We start from the raw sequence: 13653 nt of genomic DNA, 5'->3' as shown, positions 1-13653 counted from the left end.
TACTAGGCAAACACAATAAAGTCCCAATCACCTGGAGCCTGGTTGGCATTTTTGTGCTCATCTTTATAAGGTGGGGACAAATGGAGATTTTACAACTGCACATGGCTAATTTATCCATAAAGCAATGAGATCAACAGCATAATATCAAATACCTCATGTGTGAAAAAGATGATGCTAAGTATTATCAGAAAGTGCAAAGTTTACTGGGCAAGCTTCCTGCTCTCACAGAGTTAAATGTACTGCTGGTGAAACAGATCAACTAAAACCAGAAGATAGCCTGGAGCAATAGTCTAAGATAAGGGCTAAGGACTGGTATCAGCTAAAAGAATTAAAAGATTTGGGAAGGAGTTAGGTTGAAGGAAGACCTGGTGGTGTACCATCAAGCACCACATAACGTTTTGGTCAATGACAGACCACACATACAATGATGGTTCCATAAGATTATCACGGAGCCGAAAAATTCCTAATCGCCTAGTGACTTCATAGGCATTGAAATGCGCTAGCGCAATGCATATTGATACTAATTATTACAGTGAAATATTCTAAAACTCATATAAAATAGGTTTATTTAGGGGATGGGTAGAAGACTTGGGTCTCGAATCTCAGGCAAGGAATGTGGAACTGATTATGTAACATTGGTGGGTCACTAAAGGTTCTGAGCAGGGCACTAATTTGGGTGAAATGGTGTCATAGGAAGATGGGGATGGCAGTGGTTTGCAATGCACTGCTTTCTCCTATATGTGGACATCTAGCATAGCGCTTAAAAATAAACTTAGTTAGACCAGGCTCAGTGGCACACATCTGTAATCCTAGCACCCTGGGAGGCTGAGGCAGGAGGATAGCTCGAAGTCAGGAGTTCAAGACCAGCGTGAGCAAGAGCAAGACCCTGTCTCTACTAAAAAATAGAAAGAAATTATCTGGACAACTAAAAATACATAGAAAAAATTAGCCAGGCATGGTGGCGCATGCCTGTAGTCTCAGAGACTCAGGACACTGGCACCAGCTTTGACAAGTACATACAAAAACTGGCCTTGCCCACTCATGAAGAGCCATCCAGATTCCAGGGTTGGATCCTGCCCCAAATATACCTTTAGAAACATTGTCCATTCTCTTTTGATGGCTTGTGAGAAAGCTGCTTTGGAAGTCACCCCACTGTGGCCCAGGAGCTCTTTGACCTGCCACTAACCAGGATGGAGGATCTATCAGGCTGTAGCCAGGTCAAAGAGGAGGGATCCAACAAAGGGTCAAAGAACAGGGAATAAACTAGATTCATTCTTTGCTTTTCAGTGTGGAGTTTAAGATGATTTATATGCCATGGGTGCTGCATTGTATTGTCTGTGACAATGGAAACATTTTCCCCTACACAGAGTCTAATGCTCTGTCCTGTCTACCCTAATGAATTGTTCTACATAATAAAAATACGGTTTTCTTCAATTCAAATGATAACTTAAGATAACTTTATATATTTGCCTCTTCCAAGAATCAGGCAAATTGAATCAAAATAATAACCATGTAATATTTCACAGCATGGTTACTTTAAAATCCACCTAAAGTATGATAATAAGGTATATATTTTGCCATGAAATCCTTTAAAACCAGAGAGAATGAAGTAACAAAATACCATGATAGTGTAAAGAGGGAAAAACAGAACATTCCATGCCGCCTTCAACAGCAATCGTGGCTGAACATGAGTATTAATAAGACTTTCTGGTAGGCTCATTTGTCATACATAATTGTGAGGAAAACACTTGGCTTGAGAAACTTAGTCTGTTGCTAGAGGGTAGGCATAAAAATGCCAATATTTTTTAAATCATGTATTTTAAAACACGTGTCTTCAGTCACCTATCTACTTTTTTCAGACATCTGATAGGATAAATTGGAAGAAGCTGATCAAATAATATCCTCAGTAACATACTCAAAGAATTTTTATAGTCATGTATTTTCTGAGTTACAACCATATTTTATTTATGGCTCATGTCAAAAAATGTCTTGGGGCTTTTGCTCCTCAAATCTATAGCAGTTTATTTCCCCAAAATCGTGCCCACGTTTTACAGCAAGATCCACAGCAATAAAGCAAGAAATCAGGAAAATCAGCATTCGATATCAACAGTTTAACATTCTCTGCTACCTGGGACAATCCAGAGGCGATCACAGAAAGGGTCTCTGTGACCTTGTAGCAGCTGCAAATCACTGTGATCTGAATTAAAATAGTCCCCTCTTCAATAATACATTACAGACTCAGTACATTCTGGTGCCCTCAAGGTTTCTCCGTAGGAACCAAAATTATTCCAGCCCAAACCTCATTTTTCTTATCATACAGTTTCCATCAATACATTTATGATCTCTTTAAAGCACACAATAGAGGGCACACCTATGCATCATGCCCACATTTATCCACAAGTGCTCAGAGAGATACAGAAGCCAATAAATTCTAAATGACCAAATAAAAGAGCTAACTAAAATTCTTATCCAGGGGGTGAATGCATGGTTGCTCACATTCAAGATCTGTCCTAATAGAAACTAAGAGAAAAAGCAGACAAAAGCAAGCCAGCAGAGGTCGGCTATAAAGGTCAGGGAGATGAAGGGGCTGCCACAGCAGGCAGCGCCAAAGGAGACCAACTGAGACCCTCAGCATTAGCTGGCAATGAGTCCCCAGGCCATCTGGGGTCCCTTGTTCAAAGAAGTTTCTATAGGAGAATTCACCAATAAAAAGCAATAAAATGTGAATAGAAATGCAGTGTGTCCCCTTCAGACCCAGGTAAAGGACAACAAAGGCACTCTGAAATGTCAGTGCTCATCGCTGGGCATCCTACTGGGGACCTAGCCAGACCCCAGCGCTCCCGTCCTGTCCAGCACACACACACCTCATCCCCGCTTCCCCCTGAGCCGAATGATTCCCACAGCAGGGACAAGTCAAATTTGTCCTTCAGCAAGATGACAAATTACTAGATCCCAGGATTATAAAAACAATGGCTAATGGGTGTGGAGTACCAACTGGATACCAGGCACTGTGCTGAATGTTGTCTCTGTATTATCGCAACCGAACGGGGAGAATAGTATTGCTGCCCTCCCCACTTTTGTAGATGAGAGCCTGAAGTTTGGTGAATTAGACACTGGCAAGTGTCTGCCCAATTCACAATCGATTTCCATCCTTCAAACTCCCCCCGTCTTTGTCACACAATCCAAAGAGGTGGCTCCCCAAAAAACATGTCGGTAGTAATACCACCTGATTCTGTCAGGGGGGCCATTCGAAAGCCCAAATTGGAACTGAGAGCAAGAGAGACTGGAAGTTGGTTGCTGAGTGTTAGCAGCCGAGACTGAAAAGGAACCCCAGGAGCTCTGGCTGCTGACGTCCACACTGCTTTTGGTGCCTGGGAGAGATCTTCCAGCAAGCTCCCTTTTCTGAAGCTAGATTTCTGTTCCCTGCTGTGACCTCCATGACTCTGATGGCCCCGAGGCAAGAGGGAGCTGAGCCACAAGGAAGACTGTACCCACTCCAGCCTCAGCACTTTCGTTTGCAGGAGCCAAGAAGGAGCCCCAGAACTCGACCTGCTCTGGCAAGACCCCCTTGCCCCCTCTCCTCCCATCACTCGCACCCTGACGACAGCCAGGTGCCTGGTGACAGTCAGATCCTTTGTCTCTGCTACATCAGCCACCGCAAGAAGCCCAGAACTGCAAAGCATTTGTATGTCCCCTTTTCTGACCCCATCTCCCTGAAGCACCCACCAGTAGCTTCTGAAATCCTTGCACGGGGCCGGCAGGGTCACACAGCCCGTCCTCAGCAAAATCGCCTCTCAGCCTCCTCTGGGCCAGTTTCCTTCACCTGTTGCTCTAACTCAAATCTGGGGACACTGTCTTGCCTGCGGCCCTTTCAAGTGCTGCACATGTTCTCCCACATACCTCTTAAACCCCTGGACGGAGATGGGACAGTTCCTCTGCTCCTCACTGCCTTTTCTAGACCTCTCCTCTTCCTAAGCCCCACCCTGGGCTCTGTGTCTGATGTCATCACACTGTTCTCACCCACTAGCCCTCATCATGGCAGCCGCCTACCGAGCCCCTGCCCAACATCAATCCCTCATTCCTCTAAGATCTTTGCCCTGGGCTCGCTACCACGTCCTCCAACAGCACTCTTATCAAAATTCTCGGTGATTTTAATACCCACATGGATGATCTTTTCAGGTCCTTAAGATCTTGTCCTCCACCCTACCTCAGGGCCTCACTCCCATTGTCACAGCACAGTGACAGCATCCCTCCAAATGCCGATTTCCAGCACCCCAACTCGTATATCCAACTGCCCATTTACTATCTCCCTTGTCTGGTAGGCATCTCAAATTTAGCACATCCAAACTCAAACTCCTGATCCCTCCCCAAAACCTGCTCCAGCTGCTGTCTTCCCATCTTGGTTAAGGGCAGCCCCATCCTTGACATGTGTGGACCTTTATACTTCTTATACCCCATCTCTAGTCTATTAAGAAATTCTGTTGGATCTACTTTCAAAATATAACCAGAATCCAACCACATCTTACCAACTCACCATGACCACCCTGGAGTGAACCCCTATAACCTCTCACCTGGGTTATTACAGTTGCCTTCTACCTGGCCACGGCTGCTACTCTGGCCCACTCTCCCCACACTCAGTCTCTTCTCAATGCAGTGCCCAGAGTGGACCATTTAAAACACAAGTTAGCTTACGTCCCTCTTTCCTGAAACGCCCTCCATTGGCTTCTCATCGTATTAAAAGTAAGAGCCAAGGTCTTTATGATAACTAACAAGACCCTAGATTTGCTGCCTCCAGCACCTCTGGGACCCCCTCTCCCGCTACACCCCTTCATTTATCCCACTTCAGTCCCTCTGGTCTCCTTGCTGTTCTTTCAACAGGCTGGACACACTTCTGCCTCAGGGGTCTCATTCTTTTTCTCACCTCCACCTGGAATGTTCTTCCTTCCAGATATGCACTGCCTTCCTCTTGTCCTTCCTTCCAACCCTTACTCAAATATCACCTTCTCATTGAAGCTTCCCTGACCACCCTACTTAAAATTACAGCCCCTCCACACCCCATCTCCCTTCCCTGAAATTCCCTGTCCCCCTTTCTCACTTTATTTTTCATCCTGACACTTATTGTCATCTTTATACTATAAACTTTCACTTCTTTCTTGAGTGTCTGCCTCCACCTGGTGGAATGACAACTCCATGAGGGTGTGGATTTTTGCCTGTTTTGTTCACTGCTGTGTCCTCAACACATAGAGCAGTGTCTGACACACGGTGTGTACTCCATAAGTATTTTTTAATTATGGGTGAATAAAAGAGAACAAATAGGTTTAGGCAAATGAAGCAAATTCTCAAAGGTCAATGAAGTAGTGAGCGGCAGAACCAGAGCTCAAGCACACTTATCCGAGTCCAAGCTGCACTCACATAATCATATGCTCGGGAAAGCAGGCGGAACGAGACACAGTCGGAAATGGGAAATGCTTGAATGATGACTTTCTTACGCTCTTATTGGAAAGGCAAAAAAGAGGCAGCTTGGAATTATCTAAACCACAACAAACTTGGTAAAAAGGCAGACAGTAAATACTTCATGCTTTGCAGGCCATTTGTTCTCTATCAACGACTCAACTCCGCTGTTGTAGCACAAAGGTGACCATGGATAATGCGTAGACAAGTAGGTGTGGCTGTGTTCTGATAAAACTGTGTTTACAAAAAACAGGTGGCTGACTGGATTTGACCCACAGGTCATAATTTGCTGACTCCTCGTTTAAATCTGTAATAACGTGATTAGGCTGCATGTCTAAATATGTTCCAAATCTTAGGCAATTACAGGAAGCAGTGATAAAAAGTGAGGTGTCAACTTTGATTTTGCCCAGTTCTGGGTCCAAATTCCAGCCCTGCTGCCATGGGCTAGCTGTGACATTGGGCAAATGACCCAATCTCTTCGAAATTCAGGTTGCTCATCTGTCAAAAGGGATAAATAATCGGGATCTGGCAGGGCTGTTACAGGGCATAAATGAGAAGTGTGTGTAAAGTAGCCACTAAACTGTACATGGTAGTTCTCAGTAGTGACAGTTATTGTTACTAGGTAGCTCCTGTGAATCCCCATTAGACCGTGCATCCCTTGGGGTCGAGGGCTCTCTCTTTTTCCATTTCGGGGTCTCCCTAACACCTAGTTCTGGCCTGAAGATATCTGTACCGGGCATTTTATGAAAGAAAAGTGAAAAGACACATCACTTTACATAGTGCCTGGTAAACTTCTGAACTCGAGAAGTAACACAGATTTTTTTAACCAAGTTCTGGAAGCATTTAAAGAAATGAGGCTTAAGGACATTGCGGCTGTGGAATTAAGATACCAATATCGGGAACTAGGAAGCCAGCATAGTTTTCTCTAGTCCTCAGATACGGGTAGAGACTGCAGATTGTCACTTCCATTCCAACGCACTGGGAGCCTTGCTGCACACGCTGGAGGCTGGCGAGCAAGACTGCATTTCCCTGACCCCTTGGAACTCAGGCTCTGCCTAGGACCTGGCTGCCACCAAGCAGACACTCCACATGATACTTGCAAAGCCTCGGTGAGGTGGCTTTTGCACTGGCAGAGCACAGGGTCCGGCTTATTGGCTCAGATGCTGGCTGAGGCCGAGGTTTACTGCGTCCCCAGCAGTGGAAGCAGCACCCTTGGTGAGCTAATGCTGCACTATTGTTCTGGAACCTCCGCCCCTAGCCCAACCAACAAAATGTATCAAATCCGTGAATGCTAAAACCAATCAGAGTGATTGCTGCCACCTGAAACCCTGACTGACACAGCTCCTTTATTAGACGCCTGACCGGCCACTTCAGATCATCAAGTCTCTTTCATAGCATAGAAGAGACTCGAGATATGATCTCAGACTGATTCTATTAAATAAGAAGAGAAAGGCTTGTCCTTTGCAACCAAGTGGAGTGTGGAAGGACAGAGATTTAAACAGATTGAGACAGAAGCAGGCAGGGAGGCCCGTGCTTCCTAACCCTCCCTCTGCAGGACAGCAGGCAGAGGGAGAAGGCGCGGTGGACAGGTTCTGCCTCCACGCAGGGAGCTCAGCATGAGGAAGAGCCCTGCCCGGGGACGCCTACGTGAACACGGGACAATCACAGAACTAGCTCCACTGGGGTCCTGAGGTTTTCAGAAATTTTCACATGCCTGTGCAATGAGGTGAAATGCAATTAACAGATTAGAAAACAATATTGAAAAGGAAAAACTCATTTATCTCTACACACGCTCACAACCCTTTACTTCTGACACCAGATGTGTGGGGAGTTTTCTCACCAACCAACTCGCCCCCTCTCCAGATGCCAACTGACTGTCCCACAATACAACTGCAACCCTACCTGGAGTCAGGGCGATGCCGCAGGTCCAGCGCTCGGTCCCACAAGACTGCCCCCCATTTCAGGCAGCAATCACAAGTATGGGTCCCCATGCTACCCACAATTCTGTCCAACTTGGCTACTAATTGGGGGTTCCCATGGCCCCTTCCTCATGTTCAATAATTTGTTATAATAGCTCACAGAACGCGGGGAAACACTTAACACTTACTGGCTTATTATAAAAGATATGATACAGGGTGGAGATGAACAGCGAGATGAGGGAGTACGTAGGGGGAGGTCTGGAAGCGTCCCTGGCGCAGGAGCTTCTGCCCTGTGGATTTGGGCTGTGCCACCTCCCTGCCATGTGGATGTGCCCACCAGCCTGGAAGCTTTCTGCATCCCGTGCTTCAGAGATTGTGACGGAGGTTTCATCACAGGCACAACAGACTAATAACTCCCTCTCCAGCCCCTCTGAGAGGACGGAGGGTAGAGCTGAAAGCTCCAGGCTTCCAGGCAGGGCTTGGTCTTCCCAGTGACCAGCCCCACCCAGGAGGCCACCCAGACTCACCTCGTTAGAACAAAAGCCACTCCTGTCACCCAGGAGATTCCAAGGCCTTGGGAGCTCCGTGTGAGGAACTGGGGTCAACTACTAGAGCGCAAATGCTCTTAGCACCCCTATCCCTCAAGAGATTAGGGGAGTTTTATGAGTTCTGTGTCAGGATATTTCACAAATATCAAGGCAATATCATTTCTGTATTTAAAAATGGGCTCTAGACAGTGTGTTTGTGAACTTTTAGTTGTTCAAAGAAAAAGTTCTGATGTTAAATATCAAATTGTGAGCAGTGGTTACTTCCCAGGAGAAACGGAGAGAGAGGGAGGGAGGTGGAACCTTCACTTTTTCTGTTATAACGTTCAGTACTGTGGGAATTTCAAAAAGAGAACACGGACTTCCTTTGTAATTAAAAGAAAAAAAACAACCGTTTTTTGCCTCCTTCACAGCTGTTGGCCAAATGGAAACCACCAGGTGTGGATAGCTGATGTCAAGGTTTGTTACACTGTGATCTGGTCCAGGCACTTTATATTCAAACATCAATACATTAATATTCTAAAAGTTTCCCTCTGTCATTTCTAAGAAAAAGGACACTGGTGATGTCAGAATGGTTAAGTGAGCCTGTCCCCCAGGCCAGTGTTTCTCAAACTTGAGCAAACAGAACCCCCTGGAGAGCGCGTTGAGGCAGAGACTGCCGCCCCTCACCTCCGGAGTTCCTGGGTCAGTGCATTTGGGGTCAGCCCAAGAATGTGCATTTCTAGCAGGTTCCCAGGGGGTGCAGCTGCTGCTGCTGGGTGCCGCACTTGCAAACCTTCTGCCCTGGACCCTGCTGCTCAACCTGTGGTCCCAAGACCAGCAGCAGCAGCAGCATCACCCGGGAGCTTGTTAGAAATGTGTAATCCTGGGCCTTGCCCCAGACCTCCTGCAGCAGAGCCTGCAGCCTAACAAGCTCCGGGGCTCCCACGTATGTGACAGTCAGAGAACACTGCTCAAGACCTCCAGAGCCGTCAGCCTAGCGCTCGGAGATGTCGCCCCTAAGCACAAAGCCCTCCGTGAGCTGCCACTCACGTCCTGGCCTGTGGTGCTGAGACAGGACAGAGCCCTGTCGGTGCTCAGGCCTGGGGGCTGGGGGAGGAAGGAGATCCTGACCATGACAGAGAGGCCTCGACCACAGCCTCCGAGTGGCATGGAGCCGGGAAACACTTTCCCTCTTGGCGCATTTCACAGCCTGTGTGGAGCTCAGCAGTGCTGCCGAGCTACATCCTCCTGACCCCTCAGAGACGCAGAGGCTGCGCCCCATTCTGGATGGAGCCCCCAACGGCACCAGGCTGGAGCCCCCTGGCTTAGGTCCTCCCACCTCTATCAGGCTCTCTCGGAAATGTGTAGTCTGCAAAACCGTTGCTCAAGCAGAATAAAACCCAGCCAAACTGAAGGCCCTCTGGACATTTTAGAGACAAAACAAGCATGATTTCTACCAATTAATTTTATCTCAGAGTCCAAGTGATAAGATCTATGATGCAGGCCACATGCCAAACCTAGTTAAGTGCCTGATGGTTGTCAAGCTTTCTACATCCAGATATTCAACACCATTTGTTTAGGACAACCAGCCTCCTCAAATACACGCTCGGTTTCTATGGTCCAGCGAGACACAGAGAAGACTTAACTGCCTCCCTCCTGCCCCCTGCCCAGACCTGCCTCCAAGCCCTTTTTCTGCCGCAGGGATTACGAGGCACACAGGACCCCATGCAACCCTGCAGGATGCAACCACATCAAAATGTTAGCTCTCTCCCTAGAGGACCAACCGGGAGAGGAAAATGAAAATTACAAACAAACAAACAACAACAACAACAACAAAACCTTCAGCTAAATAGGTAGGTTTTTCTCAGTGAATCGACAAAGATGTGCTTCTCCACAACTCATTTAAAAGGATCAATGCCATCCCACAGAGAAACAGAGTGGCGTCAACTGCTCTTCAAAACAGTGTCTAGAACTGGCTGGCTTGCTGAATGTTTGAACAAAAATCAACTGGAAATAAAATAATGATTCCCAAGTGAGTAAGCAGGTATAATTCTTCTATATATTGGTCTAATTGCAGTTTTAAAAGAAATCCTAACCCTTATCAACACTACCACCTATTGAGTGTTTACAATGGGCCAGGCACTGTGCTAAACAATTTACAGGATTGACTCATTCATTTTCACAACCCTGTGCGGTGGATACTGTTCTCTTTTTTTATACAGATGGGAAAACTGAAGTTCAGAGACGTTAATTAACTTGCACAAGACCATGGAACTAGTAACCTGGGTAGGCTGATTGATCACACGTCTATACCGCCTTCCCATCTCATGGCCTAATGGGACATCTGTCTTGAGGGAGAAACAGAAAACACAGTGAAGGGAGGGAGACCCAGATGCCTCTGAAAATACTGGAGGGGCCACGTTGCTTTTGTGTAGGGGTGGCAGTCACCGCACATAGTTGTGGTGTGGCATATTTTGGAGTATGCTAAGGAGGCCCAGACGGCTGGTGTGTTGTTTGTTTACTAAGGAGGCAGTCACCCCAGCATGGGAAGAGGAAACAAAGGTGTGTCTCAGCTCCAGACCAGCTCACCACGGCTGCCAGCTGCAGAAACAATTCATTTGGTCGTGACCCGCACGTTAGTGCTGACCGCTTTGACGTGTGAAGAGGCTCCAGGTTATCAGCCCAGAATGACAGCACAAGGAGACTTTCTGTTTCTCAGTCCTGCTCTCTATGAGACTCATTCTTCAGTGCCAGAATGACAGATTGCCTTGTGTCATACTAAGGGAAAAACACATGCGTGCGTGCACACACACACACACACACACACACACACAAACAGGTGATGCCTCAAGGAAGCCCAGCTTCACGTGAAAAGCATGAGGTAATATAAATTAAGGAACGCTGCTTACATAGGTAATTTCATATGGGAAAAGGGAGCTGGTTTTTATTATTAAACCAAAGAATGATTTAAAACATGTTAGAGAGTTGGCAACCTCACGGTAGACAGAATCATTTTTTTGTAAATGCTAACCTCAGAACTTCAAGTCAGACGTAATTCACTAGAGAAAAAAAATCAATGCCATTCATGGGTAAAGTGCAGAAAACACCCAAACCCATAAGAGTTCAAGAGAGCTAGAAGGGCAGTGGGAGGGCAAGTGGGACTGTGGTTGTAAAGAAAAGCCAGCTCAGTGTTTAAAATTGGCCTCAAAGCAGATATGACATGGCATAATAATCACAAATTCGCTCAAATGTCTTGAGACAAAATAGAGCTAAGAAAACTGGAACTATGAGCTGATTTATGACTGGTTATAATAACAAAAAATGATAATTTATTGGTGATCTACTATGTACCAAACCAGATAGATATTATTTCCATTTTACCAATGCGGAAACAAGTTTAAAGAGATGGAATAACTTGCAACAGATGCCCCAGATGATAAATAGCAGAGCCTGAATTCAAACCAAGGTTGAGGCCTGGCGCGGTGGCTCACGCCTGTAATCCTAGCACTCTGGGAGGCCGAGGCGGGTGGATCGCTCAAAGTCAGGAGTTCGAGACCAGCCTGAGCGAGACCCTGTCTCTACTAAAAATAGAAATAAAAATTATCTGGACAACTAAAAATATATATAGAAAAAATTAGCCGGGCATGGTGGCACATCCCTGTAGTCCCCAGCTACTTGGGAGACTGAGGCAGTAGGATCGCTTGAGCCCAGGAGTTTGAGGTTGCTGTGAGCTAGGCTGATGCCACGGCACTCACTCTAGCCTGGGCAACAAAGTGAGACTCTGTCTCAAAAAAAAAAAAAAACAAAAAAACAAAAACCAGGGTTGAATAGAACACAAAGCCCATAATTGTTTTAGACTATGCTAGAAATGGCTACAATTTTTTAAGACTACAAACTGGAAAATGGCACCCAATCTGAGGTATGCCTAGATATGCCTAAAGCAAACCTGTTAGTAACCTGTCCAATATCCATTCTCCCTTTGCTCCTTCCTGCCCAAACCTCAATTATGTTTGATATTAATCATGTGATTTCTAATTCCCAAAGGGAGTTCTGATTGATCTAAGATGTTCCTTGATTAGTATTCTTTTAGCATTTGTGATTGGTCTATGAGTGAGCACGTGACCTTAGATGGCCCAGCTATACTGAAGGGAGGAGCATATATTCAGTGCTTGGGAGATAGACTTCTCTTTCTCCTGCATAGAAAAGGAAGCGTGTTGCCCTCTGGCTACTGGCAGCCATATTGTGACTATGAAGAGAACCTAAAGACAAAGCCAACACCCCAACGATGGCATTATGGCAAACTGGAAGAAAAAATTGGGTTTGTGGGAAAAAAACCATTGAGCTGCTGACTTAACCAATTTTGGAAACTGTCCTACTTCTAAATTTCTTATGTGAAGTAAATTGTGCCATTATTTTTAACTAATTTAAGGCAGAGTTTCTGTCACTGACATATGAAAGCATCCTAACTGATATTGGCTCCATGCCCAAATTAGCTTCTTGAGTACACTACCAAGTCCTGTGCCTCACAATTCGAGATTTATTCCTTTGAATGTTTGTGTTCCCTAATAGGTAATAGGTAAATAACTATATAATTTTGGAGAGGGAACTAATTTTCTCAGCATTGCCCCAAAGAAAATGATTTATAAAAGAAAATATTAATACATTTAACTACATAAAAAGTTAAAAGGATCCTTTGTAGTTCATAAGTGTGATGACTGGGTTTTCATACCCATGTGTGGAATGTGCCTCCCTCAAACCTTATTACGACATTGTCACATTACCCATCTAATGTGAAAAAAAATAATTAAAACTTTTGGTTATAGGAATGTGCTAAATAAAATTTAAAAGGAAATAACAAACTGGATAACAATTTTTATGTATACAAGGAGTTAATATTCTTTCTATATAAAAAGCTCTATAAATAGATGAATTCTTTAAGAGAAAAATATACAAGGGATGTGAACAAGCATTGGCCACTAAATAGATTTTTTAATGTTCAATTTTACTTGTAATCAAAGGAATAGAAATTAAGATACAATACTAAGTTCATTTACCAAACCTGTGGTTGTTTCCTTCATAAGGGTCTTTGGTTATCAGCTGGGTGCCCCAGCCCTCCGCAGTCTTCATCAAGCCAGCCCCCGCTTGCTACCACGGCAGAGGCAAGGATGCCCCCTAGGCCACAATCACTTCCACTGCATCACATCAGCCCAAACGAGTCACAGGCCAGCAGAGATTTGAGGGAAATTGTACTGCCTCTTGATGGGAGGATTTTCCAAATCACATTGCAAAGGTTGTATTTACAGGGAAAGGTGGAGGGGGCCAATTTTCAATCTATCACAAGTGTGTACTACATTATCCCAATTATGCGTTCATCAAAAATTTTATGTGATATATGTATATACATACATAGGCCATCCACTGAAATCTATACCCAACTGAACAGGCACAACACAAAAGAGAACATCCAAATGGCCAATATGTCTATGGAAAGATGCTCAGTAGCTAGTCACCAGGAATGGAATGTGTCCATTTCTACTCAGTTGAGTACATGCACACCCTATGACCTAGCAATTTCACTCCTAGGTAAAATATATCCAAAGGAAATGCACATATGTGCATCAAAGGACATGTTTAAGAATATCACAGAAGTGTGTAAGTGTATGATAGCCCAAATCAATTTAAATGTTCATCAACAATAGATAATAGATAATGGATAAATACAGATGCTCCTTAACTTACAATGGAGTTACATCCCA

General features: G+C 45.1%; 1 non-coding gene across 1 annotated transcript; it reads left to right on the top strand.

The window, feature by feature from the left end:
- Window positions 1-12585: 12585 nt before the first annotated feature.
- LOC123648750 lies at window positions 12586-12688 on the top strand. Its single transcript, XR_006738764.1, has one exon. It is a non-coding gene; the product is annotated as a small nucleolar RNA U13 (small nucleolar RNA).
- Window positions 12689-13653: the final 965 nt, after the last annotated feature.

This window comes from Lemur catta, chromosome 12 (genome assembly GCF_020740605.2).
Source record: "Lemur catta isolate mLemCat1 chromosome 12, mLemCat1.pri, whole genome shotgun sequence".
In the NCBI taxonomy this organism is placed as follows: domain Eukaryota; kingdom Metazoa; phylum Chordata; class Mammalia; order Primates; family Lemuridae; genus Lemur; species Lemur catta.
Note: the sequence above shows the minus strand (reverse complement) of the source record. Positions and strands in the feature narration are given on the sequence as shown.